Consider the following 12,525-nt stretch of genomic DNA (forward strand, 5'->3'; position numbering starts at 1 on the left):
ACACTAGAACAAATTATCTTTCTGTTCTCCCTACAGAACATAAAATTGGTATTTAGTAAGAAAGCATCCAGAAAATTGCTCTTTCTATGGGGTGCCTGAGTGGCTCAGTGGGTTAAGCATCTGACTACAGCTCAGGTCATGATCTCACAGCTTGTCAGTTCAAGCCTTGTGTCTGCCTTGAGCCAGGAGCCTGCTTCTGATTCTGTCTCTTTCTCTTTCTGCCCCTCCCTGACTCGTGCTCTGTCTCTCTCTTTCTCTCTCTCTCAAAAATAAATAAACATTAAAAAAAATAAAATCGTTCTTCCTGGACTTTTTTTTAGTTTTATTTATTTAAGTAATGTCTACACCCAGTGTGAGGCTCAAATTCACTTTGATCAAGAGTCAGATGCTCTTCTGACCGAGCCAGCCAGGTGCCCCAATTCTTTCTGGACATTTTGTTTGGTATTTGTAACTCTGTGAGGTTCTATAAATGTATAATTTGTGTGATCTTTTCGTACCTAATTTCATATTCTTTTTTTGGAAGAGAGCCCCTCAAATTATGTATGCTTCAGGAAGCCCTGAAACTCAGATTCACCACTAATGGTGAGCGTAGTTTTAGATTTTCTTCTGATGCTTGCCTCTAGCAGCTTCATTAATCCCTGTGTTTTGCTGACTTCCCATCACACTTCTACTTCTTCTCTCCCTCATCTCTGAAGGTAACATAAGCCTTTCCAAGAATGAATTGTTCTTTGTTTCAATTTCCATAGCAGTCGGTATTTAATCTCTGTCATCATACATATCAGAATCTGCTCTGGATTAATTTATTCATGAAATATAATTTGAGGACCAATTATATGCTGTGTTCTGTGCTGGGTCTCATTACCTCCCTTAGACCAGGCCTTGCCTAAGCCCCTGTATTTTAGAAAGCTCTCCAGCTACTCCCCTCCAAATGGGCTAATCCAGAACCCTGATCTCCTTTCTATATCACATTTGGGGTACCTGGGACTCCAAAATTCCTAGCTTAAATCCACACAGTCTGCTTCTGTGTGGGCTTCCCCTACTGGTCCTTCCCCCCAAAGGACTGACTTACCTCTGGGGTGCTCACTCCAAGGGCCAAGGAGAAACTGCTATTGCAGTGGGGGAAGAGAATGCACAGAGCTCAGGTATAAAGCTGGCGTGTCCACAGGAGCTGTAATGGGAAAAGAAAGGAGCAAGCTAGTAACCCCATTTGTATTCATGTCCTGGACCTTACAAATATCAGTTGTGGACCTGCTGAGACTGTAGTTGAGTATCTGTATCTTGTTTTTTATCCCAGTGATTCCTAAACTTTCTCTGTCTCTATAAATTATTTTCAGAGCATAACTAGGACAAAAGAAACGCCTAACAGTTCCACTTATTAAGTAATTAGGTCCAAACAACTTACTAGTAATAATTCACATGGTGTCTGACTGATGTCATATTGTTTCCCGCAAAAATGTAAAGTATCCGGTGAATACACTGTGAATTCCTCACAGACACCTGGGGGACCTCAATGCACAGTTTGAGAATCGTGGTTATATCCACTAGACTATGAGCTTCTTTGGAGAAGTTATATCTGACTCATCATGGCAAACTGTATCTTCCAAAGATGACCACTTCTCAGTCCCACATGCTTTTCTCGAAACTTACCACTCCCTCAATGAGATACAAAGTCTAACTCCCTTTCCCCAGAATTTGGAGGGGCTAGCAATTCATGTGTAATTAACAGAATGCAGCAGCAAAGACACTGCGTGACTTGAAGTGCTGGGTCACAAAAGGGGATTAGCTTCTACCTTGTTGGCCAGAACATTTGCTCTGAAGTCATCATGCTGCAAGGAAGCCCAAACCAGCTCAGAGAGACCCATGGATAGACCCTGAAGATACTTGAAGGAAGATAAATAAGTCCTCAGCTGCTCCAGCCACCTGCTCCTCCAGCTCTAACCACTACCTTAGTGCAACCACATGAGATATCCAATGCCATAACTGCCCATCTGAGGCCTTCCTGAATTCCTGTGTCACAGAATCTGTGGTCATGATAAAATGACTGCTGTTATTTTCAACCATCAGTTTTGGGTGACTCCTTTGGCAGCAAGGGTAACTAGAAAACTTTTTTTTTCTTTTTTGCCTTAACAACATAATATTTTGAGTACTTTGGAGGTGCAGTAAATGCTTATCAAATTAAATATACAATGAAACATCTCAAAATATTGACTAATCTAAATTTCAATGATGATTTAAAAAAAAACAAATTATAGATGTATATGTGGAAAAATATGGGAACTTAGGATAAATGTATACTGATGCCACAGAAAACTCCATAGTTTCAGGGTTTGAGGTTTTTTTAGAGTTTTCAAAAATCCTTTAGATGACTCCATTTCCTTACCTTTTGTTTTTATCCCCCCAAAGGGCAGGGAAAGAATTCTAAACACTCATTTGCAAACTCACTATATCATGAGGTCACCATAGGGGTTGTATATACTGAATTTCCCATTCTAGTTAATTGAGGATTTTAATTAGTCAATTCAGACTAAGCAAGGTACTACTGTAATTGGTGGACCCCAAAGGCAGCCATCTGCTCCCTTTGTGAATATTAATACTATGTCATGTAGGGTCTAGTAAGGAGAAGAATTTGTCCAGTAGGAATTTTCTTAACATTAGCAAAAGGTGAATGCCTCAGAAATTAAATGGAAGAGCTAGGAGAGCAAACAGATTAAAACAAGAAAAAGGAAAAGAAAAAGCCTAGGGAGAAAGGAAACAGTCTAATTATTTGCTATGTTAAGAGAATCAACTGAGTTTAACCTGAGACATCTGTTTGTGCCTGGTGTTGTTTTTCATTGGAGTGGAGGGAGGTAATTAAAATGCCATGTAGCTGCTTGCCTTGTATGCATTTCTAAGCATAATTCAAACTCTTATGAATCTGCCCTCTCAAAGAAATAGCTGATTATAGAAACAGAACAAAACCTCTTTGATCCCTCTAGTGATACAACTAGGTCATGAGAAGCAGAATTCCAAATATACTCTGTTTTGGATGACTCTTCATGGAAAGTCTGACTTTGGGAGGTTTTGAAATGCACAATGACAGAAACCAAGGCAGAATATAAAGCAAAGGACTTGCTGGCATGAAAAAACACCAACTCTGCAAAGGTTACCTAAATGAATTTTTTGTTAACATGACTATTTTTTTCTAACTTCCTTCAAAATAGGGTTTTTCTAATGAACAGTACCTAAAAGGTATACTGATAGGTATCAGGGGTGTATAAAGATAGATGAATTGATGGTGCCATGCAAAAAATCCTACAATATCTTGGGTATGCATGAACAAAAATGTGTACAATACTTAGGAGTTTCTCATAAACTTCAGTCTTATTTTGCTAGTGGCTTTGTTATCTAAAATATATAAGTGTATCTTTGTATTCTAGTCAGAGGAAAACTTTTGTGCTTTTGAAATTAATTGTGCCTCTCTCTAAAAGTAAAAAACTTGGGGTGACTGGGTGGCCCAGTTGGTTAAGAGTCCAACTTCGGCTCAGGTCCTGATCTCATGGTTTCTGAGTTCAAGCTCAGTGTTGGGCTCTGGGCTGACACCTCAGATCCTGGAGCCTGCTTGGGATTCTGTGTCTCCCTCTCTTCTCTGCTCCTCCCCCACTTGTGTTGTGTCTCTTTCTCTCTCTCAAAAATAAACATTAAAAAAAAACTTTATGCAAAAAACTTAATCAAAATATTTTGCAGAGAATCTAATAATTAAATTTTTTTCCCAGTAAAAGAATATGATTAGGATAAGGCTATATGTCCATTAAAGTTTTCCTCCCCTTTCAAAGAACAGGCAATCATGTACAAACTGGTTTAAAAAACAAAAGCGACATGATGGCTCTTAAAACAGTAAACTCAATGCTAGGACTGGCTTCATGTATAGCTCAGTCAGGGACATGGCTCTTTTTTTCTACAGTTTCCTTGGTTTTGCCCTTCTCCATAATGTCACCTTCAGACTTCCTTCAGGATTCTGAAACAAGTCTTCCAGGAAGGAGGGTTTCACATGTTCTCACTCACATCTCAATATGCTCCCTGATTGAACTTCCCAAGCATCAATCCCAGTTGCCTGGGGACTATGTATATACATACATAAGCCTAGACAAGCAGACGGGAACGTTCTGATTGGTTGGTCTATCACAATTCAGTGTTGACCCCTGGATGGGAGTCTGCTCAATCTCGCCTCAGCTAATGGCTACTACACAGGGATGAGGCGTGGCTCTTCAAAGGAAAATTTGAGTATTGCAATTTAGGAGAGCAAGTAGGAGTAGGTACTGGGAAGATAAATAATGTTCACTCCAGGTAGTTCCTATTAAGTATCACAGTAGCTCCTCTGTTTTCTGGACAAGTAGAACTATGGGCAAGTATAAGATTTTTGTCAGAGAGAATAATCCTTCTATTTTAAACTACATTTTTTAAAATGTAGAAACAATGAGTTTATCAGAAACAAAGAATCAAGTTAGCAAAGATTTCAACCAAGGAAAACAGTTTATGGCAATATATCAGATTCTTTTAGCAAATATTAATGGAGCACTTACGAGTATCAGGTGCTGTGCTAGATTCTGGATACCAAGGCCTCTTTATTATTTTTCTACACTAATTCTACATTGCAAAAAAAATGACCTATCCAGCAAACAACAAAACTTTAGTTTGGTTTTCCAAATTATAAGAAATCCTAAGAGGTAAAAAAATGACATAAATTTTAAGAAATCCTAAAAGGTAAAAAATGAAACTTTGAAGATACCTGAAGCACTGAAACTTTGAGAATGAATTGACATTTTTATTAGTCTACTCAGTATCATTGTGACATAAATAGATATCGTTTCTGTTGCCTAAAAAGCATTGTTAAACATTTAAATAAATAATAAGTATGTAATTTCTCTTGGGTTTTAGAAAAAATGCCTTTTTTTCAAAAAAAAATATTCATGACTATTATTGTGAATCACGGTGATGCAAGGGCCCTCCGATTAGGAACAAAGATCATAAAATAAAACAAAAACAAAACAAAATAAAAAGTGTAGACACTAACATAGACATATAAATCATATAAATCCTATACACTATTGCTATTAACTTTAAAGCTCATTTCTCCACTAAATCATTCTCTACCAGTAAGATACTCTGATGAGGGTCCCCCAGATTTCTTATTTACCATTTAATTCCCTACAGAGTCAGACTGAGCCATCCTAACTCAGTTTGACCTCAACCTGAAGTTGCTTCTTCATCATATGACCTCAGAGTGCCACTGCGTATGCAGTATGCAGAACTAACCATAAGAATTAACATCTTTAGTATTCAAGGAGCTCACACCACTCACAGATTTCTAACAAAGAATAGCCTGTATTTTATACACTAGTTGAAAACCTAGCAGAAGTGTATACAGTCCTAGCCAAGCACACAGCTGACCTTGTAACAGCGATGACTGTATGCTGAGCACCCACTTCCCACTTTTCATATTTCCATCCTGCCCCCACACAGACAATCTCTGTTCAGATGATCATTTTTACTAAATACTTCACCTCCCACAAAGCAATAGTATATAAGATTTATATAATTAGTGTTTGTAAGGCACAGTCAGAGCCTTGTCTGAAAGACGGCTTTGAAGAGGAAAGTATTGTTGATACTATGATGTCCTGGATTTCTTATCCTTATCAAGACTGCTTCTGTGAGGAAGAGCTACAGAAATGATAGATGGGACCACTTTTATTCAGCACTGTTACAGGTGGCAAAACACTGCTGCAGGACTCAGGCAAGAATATGTCCCTTTCACTACAAATGCAGGTATGATACTTTATAGACCAGGGATAATGTTAATTCCATCCTGCTAACAGTATGCTTTGTACTGGTAAAGTTCAAGGAGCTTTGCAAGCACCATAATTTAGTGAAGGGTGAGATAAAAGCTACATATAGGAAAATTGAGGCATTTTGAAAAATTAACACATTATCTTTATTCAGCCATTAACCAAGAAGGGTTGACATTCAGTGCTATGAATGCTTTTCCCCATACAGACTATTTTTGTTGTTATTTAGGGAAGGAAGGAAAAGGAAATTGACCTTCACTGAGAATATACAATGGACTATATATAGTGAGAAGGTTTCATGTTATTTATCTTACTTGGTCTTTAAAACAACTCAATGATGCATATTTTACAGTTGAGGAAACTAAGTCTTAGAAGGAAAATTAATATGGCTGAGATAACACAGGTTACTAAGTGACAGGACTGAAAACTTAAGCCTAATTCCAAAGCCATTGCTCTTTCCATTACACATACACAGTGGGAGAATAAACACCACCAATCTAATATAGTTGAGCCTTGAACAACATAGGGGTTAGGGGTGTCACTAATGGAGAATTTACGTATAACTTTTGACTCCCCCAAAACATAACCACTAATAGCTTAATGTTGACCAGAGGCCTTACCAATAACAGTCAATTAACATAAATTTTGTATATGTATACTTTGTTATACCATTGGAATTTGAAAAAAATAGCAAATCATTTGAGTTCACAAACATCCTTTTCCTAAAATACACATTCCTACTAAGAGGGCTAAGAGACATCTAACATTCACAGCTTAGAGACAATTCACACTGTTTTCCCAATACCTCTATGAGATCGATTATAATAAGGAACTGTCCATTCTTATTAGGAAAATGAAAATGGAAGTAACTAATTTTTTTTAAGTTTTTATTTATTTGAGAGAGAGAGAGAGAGAGGAGCAGAAGGAGGGAGAGAGTGAGAGAATCCCAAGCAGGTTCCACAGTCAGTTCAGAGCCTGATGTGGGACTCAAACTCACGAACTGTGAGATCAGGACCAGAACTGAAATCAAGAGTCAGATTTTTTAACTGACTGAACCATCCAGGAGCCTCTGGAAGTAACTAATTTTAAAGCATGGGACAGCTTGAAGGAAGGAAATGTTCAAGGATCAAGGTACAATGGTGGGCTTGGGACTTTATGAAGGCACTCAGGACTAGCAACTTGGGGAGATAGGATTCATGGGATGTAAGGTAGAAAGGCACTTGAGAGGATGTTAGGAAGACATTAGAGGATATGGGGGAAATATTTGACAAAATGATTCTAAAGTTCTTCCAGAAGTACAAGTGGGTTTTTTTTCTAAGTAATCTCCACCCGCCATGCGCTTGAACTTGCAAACCCGAGATGATGAGTTGCACCCTCTACCAACTATATAAATAGAAAGGATGAATGGATATACAAAATGTGGTATTACATATAATGGACTACTACTCAGCCATAAGACAGAATGAAATTATAACACATGCTATAACGTGGATTAAAACATGCTAAATGAAATAAGCAGATATAAAAGTACAAATATTATGTTCCACTTCTGTAAAATATCTAGAGGCAAATTCATTGAGAGAGAAAGTAGATTAGAAGTTACCAGGGGCTTCGGGAAGGGGATTATAGGAAGCTATTATTTAATGGGCATGGAGTTTCTGTTTGAGGTGATGAAAAGTTTTAGAAATAGTGGTGATGGTTGCACAATGTCATAAATATAATTAATGCCACTGAATTGTACATGTGAAAACAGTTATAGTGGAAGATTTTGTTTTATATTATACATGTTATGCCACAAATAAAAAAATAGTTAAAAAAAGGAAGAAAGAATAAGTCATGAAACAAAGAAAAAAAATGAAGAATGAAATTATCCCTTGTCTATTTATTAAAATACATTGTTTTAAATTATAATTCAATTAAAACAGTGAGATCCTGGCACAGGAACAGAGAAACAAGTCAATGGTATCAAATAGGAACTCTATAAGCAGACCCGATTATACACATGGATTTGGTAGGCAATTAAGAAGGAATTTAAGTCACTGAAAAGGTAATGTCTGAGCATCGACGGTTTATTCTGAGACAACTAATAACTCATTTAAAGGATGAACTCCCTCCTGGGGCAGGAATTCTGCCTGCATTGTGCTCCAGTGATTTCCCAAGCAAAAGCATGACACCTGGTACATTACAGGCATGCAGTTAATGTTTGTTGAATGAACTAAAATTCATTCCCACGTAAAAAAAATATACCAAAATAAATTCTAGGTTGAATAAAGATTGTTTCTTAATGGGAAAAATATTAAATATTGATATAAAGTTGAAAAAGTAAAAATCTCTATGCATAAACATCAAAGGTTCATAAATAAGATTTAAAAGAAAATGACAAACTGAAAATATATGAGACAAACATTAAGTGCTTTGGTTTATAATTAGCACCTTTAATAATAAAAAGACAACTACCTCAAAAGAAAAACTGAGTATATTAACAGTCACAAAAAAATTATAAATAGCCAATAAGATTATGAAAAAAATTCTAATATCATTAATAATAAAAAACTAAAAATGATAGATAGTATTTCACCTATCAGGTTGGCAACTATTGAACTATCTAGTGTTGGTGATGATTCAGAAAACTGAGTATTCTTACACATTGCTGGCAGAGAAATAAATTGGTCCAACTGTTATTAATGGTAATTTGGCAGGAAATATCAAGTGTTTACAAGGTGAATACTGTTTGGTCACCTGAAGCTAGAAATTTAGACCAAAATAATTAAAATGCATACACTTTTTATATATAAAGTTTTTCTAAATTTCAGCATTGTTCATAATAGAAAAAAATTGTAAACCCATTTAACTGCCCAATAAGAAACAGTTAAGTACGTTTATGATACATCCATACCGAAACTACTACATTAGGAAAAAAAAATGATGCTATAGACTATTTAATGAAATGCAGGAAATGTTCACTGTTCTAATTGAGGTTTAAAAAGCAATTTACCAAATAATACTAGGCAAAATCATTTCATATTTTGTAAAGATGAAAAAAATGGAAGAATAATCATCCTAATCACTAATGGTGATTGTTGACTAAGTTAAATGGCAATTTAAATGTTACTACTAACTCAGCTTACTAATTTTTTTGCAGTAATCATGTATTGCTACTGTAATATAAAAAAAAATAAAACATGGTTTCAATTTCAATAAAGATACAAAAGGAACAGGAAAGTAGGTCTCCTGTTCTCAGGACCCACAATTAGTTAATTAGCTATAATATCTGTTTCCTGTCATGTGTTCAGCATGTCACTAAGCACTTGATACCCATTATTTTATTTGTTCCTTACCCTTTTATTTAGGTGTCATTAACACCTGAGATCTCAGGTTCAAAAAAAGGAGCGTGCTCAAAGCCATGTAGTTAGTGACAGAGTTGGGAAAGACCTTCCTGCTGTCTGAAGCCAAGTTTATATTCTTAACCACAAATTTTCCTGTTGTGAAGTAGGTAGGCTTTTTGAAGGTAGACCCTCAAAACAAACAAACAAACACACACACACACCCCAAACCAAACCAAAAAACAAAAACAAAAAACCTACCATGTATTACATAGTTGCTATGAGATTTGGCCCAAACAATACATTTATAAATGGTCTTTGGGAAATAAATTTTTCTCAAACTGCATTGCCTCTACCTGTTTGCACTGTCTGTGCCAGATGCATCCTTTTTGGAGGCAATATCCAGTGGGTAGAGCACTGGCCCAGTTTTGGATTTCCTGCGTCAAACCTGACTCTACCACTTAATACTCATAAAACCTTGGGCAGTTATTTAACCTCACTGGGTTTGATTTCTCACTAGTAAAATAAAGATAATGATTGTCCTACCTCAAGGAGTTCTGGTAAGGATTTAATAAATGAATCCACGTAGTGCTTTGTTAGCTAACTGGCACAAAGCAAGCCCTTGATAAATGGCAGCTATTCCAACCATTAATGTATTTTCTGGATAGGAAGTCCCCCCCCAAATCGCATGTTACACTGCTGTTGAATTCCTTAAAGAGCTCACTAGATGATTGATCAATGGATTGGAGATGGATGTAAAGTAATATCTGATGGCAAATCTCAGCACAGCAAGTTTTGCGCTCTGATTCAATAAGGGCCCCACCTTGTTAACCTTTATTCACTAAAAGGAGCTTTGTTTTATTCTTACCTGTAATACAGCGACTAAAAGAAAATCACTATTTTAAGGCTGTCTTGCATTTCCTTCTTAAACATTATTGTTTACTGATTGAATATTCAATATTTAGATGCAAGTTTCTTTTATTTTGACAAGGCCTTTCAGGGAAGAATGTAACAATACAAGTCTAAGAACAGTTAAAGGACACCTCAATTGTAATATCCTTAAATATTTATGGTAGACTGTAGAAAAGTAATTGTATCCTATTTTTCTCTTTCAGAAGGAAAGTAGCAGGAAGGAATCAGGGCTCAATCTTTCACTGCAAGTATTTAATCTGGATAAATCTGAGTTAGCTAGCAGTGTTCATGTGCCATAGGTTACTCTGAAGTCAATGAAGCTGAAAATCTCACATTTAGAAAATTCTCTTAATCCTTAAGAGTATAACCCTATGCTTATTTTAATAATGACATGGCAGATTTTAAAACAAATCTGTAAATATTGATGTGTAAGTCACGGCATAATTCCGTAAATTCTCCACAAAATAGACAGTGAACATGTTCTTTCATCTAAATTGGGTCATTTTAAATAAATCCAAGTAACCTATAGAAAAACTATGAGTTTCCTGAAGGCCAAGTTAACAGTCGTGACAATGCTCATCCAGTGGCATAAAGACTTATGCAGAGAAACAATGAATATCAAAAATTCCATTTAGAAGGACAAATTTTCCTGGAATTTTTCTTCTACTACAATGTTTTTGATTCAAATTAGTGATGACAACTAAAACAAGGAAGAAACTTGATTGGATCAATCTAATGAATTACAGATCTGAACATGTCATTTCTCTTAACCTCCAGTAACTCTCAAATGACTTCAAGACACCCAGCTTGGCAGGCAAGCTTTTCCATGGTTTGGATACAACCTAATTCATTTCCCCAACACAACTCTCTCCCTTCTACCCACCTTTCCTCCATATCCTACACTCCAGCTAAGGATCACCTCTTTTCCTAAGATTCACCTGCTTCTTCAGCTTCCGTGTATCTTTGCAAATGCTGATCCCTCCCCAAGAAAGTGTATTTAAGATTGTAGCTATTCCAGACATCCTTCAAAACTTTGCTCAAATGCCACTTTTTCTCTTATTCCCATGATTGTACCAAGGGATAGATAAGTGATTAGACAATCCTCCTCATAATGTTTGACAGCAATACAAAGACGTCCCAATAAACATAATCTCTAAATGAAAATCGTGCTTATCATATAAGTGGAAATTGAAGACAAATATCCTTGGGTCACCCCCACCCTTCCAACATCATTGCTTCCCTCTAATTCTACCCCAAAATTTTGGAACTACCACTCATGAAATCTCCCTTTAAAAACGAATTTTCATTGGGGTGCCTGTGTGACTCAGCTGGTTAAGTTTTCAACCCTGGATTTTGGCTCAGATCATAATCTCATGATCTCACAGTTCTGAAATTGAGCCTGAGTGGGGCTAACATCAGGGAACCTGCTTGGTATATTCTTTCTCTCCCCCCCTCTCTCTCTCTGCCCCTCTCCTGCTCTTGTGAGTGCTCTCTCTCGCTCTCTCCTTCTCTCTCAAAACAAACAAACAAACAAACAAATAAATAAACTGTAAAAAAAGAAAAAAGGAAAAGAAAAATGAATTTTTTGCTTTATGTCCATAGCATGCAGTTTTTCTTTTACTTTGGCCTTAAATAAATCCCATATTGTGTAACAGTTCTTTGTGTTTATAGACTCCTATATTATTTCTCCTGCTATTTCCTGAGAGTGGAAATTAAGTCTTATTCACCAGGTATTACCCACACTGCTTAACAGGGAGCACTGCTCAAAGTAGGTATTCAGTACATCAGTGGCCTGGAAATGAGAAAGAATTTAAGACATGCACAGTCTGAAAAATCAGGCAGGATTAATGAGTGAGTCTTATTACTTTCAAGTATACAAACTAACAATTCTGTCAGTGATCTCTGTTCACAATCTCTTTGGTTTCATTTTTAGATAATTCCCCCGCCCCCACAGTTCTGTTTACTTAGCCCCCACTCTGATGTTCCCAACATATTAGTTCTCAAACTACATTTTTGAATGAGAACAGTACTTCACTGCAAAAATCAAAGTATGGACATTCTTTTCCCAATTCATACAAACACATTAAATCATCGTTGGATTTTTTTCAATTTTAAATTTTGTTCACACCTTTGTTATCACAACTAGAATCATGCAAACAAATATAGTCACTTTATCAATATTTCATGGGTTCACACAAGCAGAGCATGATTTCTCAGGTGTTTCACCTGAACACCAGAAAAAAATCACTCTCCCAACCTTTTAATATAACAATCTTATTCCCCTTGCACCAAGAGCTTCAAAATACAAAAGTCTGCTTTTCTAAGAGACTTAGAAAATACACAAAAAAATACACAATAAAATAGACAAAAGACAAGGTATTTCAGTATCTAAAATAAAATAAAATAAACTTGAATACAATGATTGCAATTTTCAGAAATAAAGAAAATAAACTTACAAAATTTGTAAA

This window comes from Prionailurus bengalensis, chromosome B2 (genome assembly GCF_016509475.1).
Source record: "Prionailurus bengalensis isolate Pbe53 chromosome B2, Fcat_Pben_1.1_paternal_pri, whole genome shotgun sequence".
NCBI lineage: Eukaryota > Metazoa > Chordata > Mammalia > Carnivora > Felidae > Prionailurus > Prionailurus bengalensis.